Below are 6,000 nucleotides of genomic sequence, written 5' to 3'. Positions count from 1 at the left end.
TGTAAACTCGTGATATTCATCGTGTATGTCGGCAATAGCTTTAGCAGTGTAAAGATATAACTCTCCATGACGATGGGCCCAAAATTCAACGCCACCACAAAACTTTAATGAATATTGCCAACAAAATATGAACTTTGTTAAAAAAAATATCTCAATTATACATCCACTATACTCGTTACACAACCCCTATAAAACCCCCAACCATTTCCATGTCTAACATATTACAAAACAACCAAAACTTTCTACTACAAAAAATACTCGTAAATCCTTAGCCAAACATTCTTATACATTAAGCAATGGCTGAAAAAACCATGACCAACATTGTAGATGGCGCCAAGGATGCCGGTGAGACGGTGAAAACAACTGTCACTACACAGACCGACAAGATTGACACGGCAAAGATTTCCCATTCTGCCGGAGAAATGGCTGAAAACACCAAGAATACCGTTGGAGATGCTCTTAACAAGGCCGGGGACTTTGTTAAACCCACTCCTCCACCACCAGAGGAGAGTTTGATGGACAAGGCTAAAGGTCTCTTCAAGTGATCGATCATTTTTTAAATTTATCTCATTTTACGGGGAATTGTTAAAATCTCGTCTTAATATGTGTTGTTAGTTGTACGTTCTTGTTGTTGCAAACTGTGGTTGTGTGGTACGTTAAAAAAAGATTCGTGCATTTGTGGCCGTGTGGGTAGGACTACACGACTCCTTGTAACTTTGCTAGCAAAATTGCAATGTATGCACCTGTAATTTCGTGTTTTTAATGAGATGATTCCTCCGTTCTTACATGTACAATTCTACTTTCGAAGCATTTGACGATTTATAGAAGTTTGTTTGTGCATATTACTTGGACAGCTTTATTCTATTTTTAGTTCTAATCGGGTACATTTATCCATGCATGCAAATGTTAATATTAGTGTCGTACAAAAAGTACGATGGTCTCCCACTCTCCCCTCCGTACTTATAAGGCCATAGCAAGCTAACAAGTAACAACCATATGATGTGTTAAGTAATACGGAGTACACTAATACTCCGTAGATGACTAATAGTATATTTTTAAATAAAAAGTAACTTAAACTCAGAAATAGCTACTCAAGTATATATTTAGGCTAGTTTAATTTTAATTTATTTCATAACCTTAATGCTAAGACCAAATAATCAATTCAAATTTTAGAAAATAAGTAAAAAGTTATGGTCAAACCTTAATGTAATTTTTATGTTAAATGTATTTAATTTTGTAATGAAAATTAAATATTTGAAAATACATATTAATCCAAATTAAATAAGGCCTCAATATAACCTTAGGGCTTGTTCTGATTTACTGGAAACAATTAAATTGAACTGATTGAGGCTGAACTGATTTGGGCTGAACTGAACTGAACTGATTTGGGCTAAACAGAACTGAACTAATTAAAGCTGAAGAGATCTGAAATGAAATTAAGCTAAACAACTAGAATAGACCCTTACTTAAGTATGTGAAGGGCTGAGGAGGAAAACATAAATTTGAAGTGGTAGATGATTAAAAGAAAATCTAATCTAATTCTAGACATTGGTAAAAGATGGAAATTGAAGTTTGAATAAAGTAGGAGTAAATTAAGGATACAAACTTGCTTGTCCTAGTTTATCTTCATGATTAATATTAAGGTTATACATATTTCTTCTTAACTTATTTGATGTTACGTTTACACTCAATTAGGTCCATAAACTTACTATTTCAAATTCTCTTACAATCAAGTTTAATAAATTAAAGTCTCATAAGCTATAATCAAGTTCAATAAGTAATCGCAGCCTAATTCTATATGTAATAAGTTCAAATTAACATATACACTCTATTGAATTCAAAGATCTCAAACAAAAAAATGCACTCTAATTCTATATGTAATTGTTGTTTATACTCCGAATTTATTTTCAATCAAAATTCTATGATTAAAATGAAGATTTGTACTTTGTACTATTATTCTCACGTGCTGGATAAAAAAATAAAAAAAAAAAAAAAAAAAAAGTCGGTGATAGCGACGTGTGCGATCAATTGAATCAAGGATAAAGAGATATGCCATGTGGCTCATGCTCAACGGACTACTAAAAAAATGGCCGAAAGGGGTAGTATAGTTTTTCTAAGGCTAATAAACGTTCCTTAATCCTTAATTCCTTGTACATGGAGTATGCAACGTCTCTATTTCTTTTTATGAAATGGATCACGAAAGGAGAAAAAGACTGGAGTAAAAAAAAAAAAGTAGTAGTTTAATGATAATAATTCGTATTCCCTCCGTTTTTAAATACTTGCTCCATTTCTTCATGCGCGAAGTTTTAGGAGAAATTGGAGAAAGTTATAAAATATGGAGGTAATAGGGTTGGTGGAAGAATAAAGAATTGTAAAAAAGCAAAAGTAGTGGAGAAATTGGAGGAGAGAAAAGATGAAATTAATAAAATATGATATTTGTTGGGTCCACTAGGTGAGAGAAATGAGTTAAATATTGTAAAAGCTTTCCAAATAAGGAAATGGAACAAGTATTTTAAAACGGCCGAAAAAGGAAAGTGAAGCAAGTATTTAAAAACGGGGGGAGTTTTTTTCTATTCAAAAAAAAAAAAAAAAAAACTTCATAATTTTTGAATCTTTAACATTATTATTATAGTACCATACTTATTAATTTAGACATGTAAGACAAAATATACATTCATAGAATCATAGAAGCTATTAATGTATATGAGTATGGTTAAAAATTTAATTTTTAGCTCATTATTGCAATCATTACTCCGATCCTTAAGGTTTGGATATATTTCATTTTTTTTTAAAAGGAGAAATTCTCAATGATAGTCCTCTATTTTTGCTTATTTTCAATGGTAGCCAATTTTTATTTCGATTATCTTTGGTAGCCATATACTTTTATAAATTTTCAACCGTAGCCTTATTAAGCCTAAATCCGTTAAATAGCCATTAACTTTAACCACGGTTAACCCTTATATCTCTATTTAACCATTTTCTTTTCTCATTCCCTTATCTTTTATGGCTGTCAGGCGCCTGCCACCATGCACTAACCCCAAAACCCTCCACCAGCAACACCTTCCACCACAAAAAACACCCCCTCTCCACCCCCTCCACCACAACCTCCCCCGAAATCGGCCATCGCCATCCCCAAACCCCACTCAAAATACCCTCCACCCACAAAAACCACAACCCACCAAAACCTCACCCACGAAAAATCCCCCCACGAAACCAGTTGGCCACCCACCAAAACCCCACCCACGAAACCCCCAACCCACAAAAACACCATCCGCCAAAACCCCACCCACGAAAAATACTCCCTTTCCCACGAAACCGATTACCCATCAAGACCCCACTCAAGAATCGTTATTTCTAGCGCTTGAATTAGGGTGTGGCTTTGATGTTTAATTATCCAATAATGGTGCTAATCCATGAGGAGGAGAGAGAATAAAAAACCCTAATTTTTTTTAAGAGGGAAGAGGGGAATGAAAATGGAGGGGGATCATCGGCTCATCTATGCATGCATTAAGTGTGGCCTTTGTTGGCCAACAAAATCCATAGCATGATTATGTTGTTGAAAGAAACGTCAAGTCAAAGCACTAAATAATATCTTCATTTTCATCTATGAATCACGTATGATATAGTTTTAATATTCCAAGGATTCTTTCCAAGAAAACATTCCCTCCATAATATCTACTATGAAGCAACTTGTAACCATTACCAAGTATATAATAAACCAAATTATAATTTATACAATATGTTGACCTTATATGTTTTGATGATGACTCAAGGAACCTAAGCAAACCTATAACAAGTTTAACTTTCGATTTTAGCTTTGATTTATGACAGGTTTGTGCTAAGAAATTCTTGAGTGAGAAGGGAGCATGGAACAAGATCAGAGCTAGCTATGGAAGAATAAAGAAATCAATCAAGTCGAGTTCCTTTAAGGGAACTGAAGCTCAAGAATTGAAGCTTCAAAGGGAAGTTCCTTTGGTGAGGAACTGCAGCTTCAGAGTCGAAGCTTCTCAGAGTATCAAGGAGTCTAATGTATTTTATCTTTACTTTAGGCAACTTGTATTTGCGTTAAGTACATTACAATTGATAGGATTTAAGTGGATTTAATTTTATTTGATAAAGATTTTATTTTTCCATATTTTAACTTGTTTTAATTCTATTTCAAAAATATCTTTTTGAGTTAAAATATCTTGTTAGTTAAAAAGATTTTCTGTTTTAATTTTATCCTATTATTTTGGAAAATTCAATTTGGAAAAATTTCTTTATGAACGGCTGTTTTACTTGGTCAAGGAGGTTGAGAAAAAAGTGGAAGCAGTAAACCACTTCTTTGTAATATGCTCAGCTTGCTGCCCAAGTATCCACGAATTGCACTTCCTCAGTTTAAGGAAGTTGTGATTAAGTGGTGATCAAGGCAACTACGTTTTAACTGTCAAACTCTTTTTATAAACAGCCTTGGGTTTTTAGTTGGAAAAATACACTTGAGCATTACAGTCTTTTAGCTTTTGAAAAAGAGTCATAATCCACTTAAGTCCTTGAGTGTCTTTGTACTTAGCAATTTAGAGTTAATCTTTGAGTTGTATTGGGTTAGAGTTTGGGGAAACTCTAAGAGTGTTTTATTGCTTTGAGTGAAGTGAGGAGAAAGAGAGAGAGTTTGAGAGTTCGACTGATTGAGGGATCAGTTGAAGGGAGCTTAAGTTCATAGAGGAACTTGAGTTTAGAGTCTTAATTTGTAATAGGTTGTTTGCCCTATTATTATTAAGAGTTGAGTTAAAATCCCTTGTGGTCGTGGTTTTTCTTCTTGATTAGGGCCAAGAAGTTTTCCACGTAAAATCTCTCTTTGCACTTTTAGTTTTTATTCGAGTTCCTTTATAAATTCCGCAAAAATTACCCTAGTTCCTCTACAATACAATTCACCCCCCTCTTGTATTGTTCATTCGAGTCAACACAATAACTAAATTACAACCCCTTTGACAAACACAACCCTTTTAACTAAATAACTAATTGGTGATGATAAGTCTCCGGGGCCTGATGGTTATACGGCTGGTTTATTTAAAACCCACCGGAGTGTGGTTGGTTCCCAAATTGTTGAGGTTGTTCATTACTTCTTTGCTCATGGTTATTTACTGAAAGAATGGAATCGTACTTTTTTTGTTCTTCTGCCGAAAGTGGAGAACCCAAAACTGCCTTCTCAGTTTCGTCCGATTGGACTATGTAATGTGGTGTATAAATGCATTGCTAAGTGCCTGATGAATAGACTTCGACGTATTTTGCCTTCCTTAATATCGGATTCTCAGACATCGTTTGTTCCAGGTCGGCTAATGTCAGATAACAGTCTCTTGGCTCATGAATTGTTATCTTATATGTCTACCTCTTCGTCTAAGCTTTGTTCAGCGGCTTTGAAACTGGATATAAATAAGGCCTGTGATAGAGTAAAATGGAATTTTTTGTGGGATACTCTTCGCCGATTTGGGTTCCCTCCTTACTGGGTCTATATTCAACAGCAATGTGTGACGACGTTTCATACCAGATCTTGGTAAATGGCTCTCCAACCCAGACCTTTCGGCCTAAATGTGGACTCCGTCAGGGTGATCCGTTGTCGCCTTACTTGTTTGTCATGTGCATGGAGGTTTTCTCTTCGATGTTACGAAGAGATGAAGGTCTGGGTTTATTCCAAGGTTTGCAGGTCTCGCGTCGTGCTCCTTCTATATCTCATTTGTTCTTCGCGGATGATGCCTTGTTATTTTTCAAGGTTTATCCCTTGGCCTGTGACCACATCCTCTCGGTCACTAATGAATTTTGCTCGGTTTCTGGTCAGATGATTAATTTACAGAAATCCTTTGTTCGCTTCAGTCCCAATACTCCGGATGATTATCGGGATTTTTTATCTTTTGCACTCCAGATGCAGTCTCGGTCCTCCATTGGTGATTACTTAGGTATGCCAGTTGATTTGGGCCGAAGTAAATGTAAAGACTTTCAGTTTATGGTTGATAAGGTGGTTCAACG

This window comes from Chenopodium album, chromosome 1, assembly GCF_948465745.1.
Source record: "Chenopodium album chromosome 1, dcCheAlbu1.1, whole genome shotgun sequence".
Taxonomy (NCBI): domain Eukaryota; kingdom Viridiplantae; phylum Streptophyta; class Magnoliopsida; order Caryophyllales; family Amaranthaceae; genus Chenopodium; species Chenopodium album.
Note: the sequence above shows the minus strand (reverse complement) of the source record.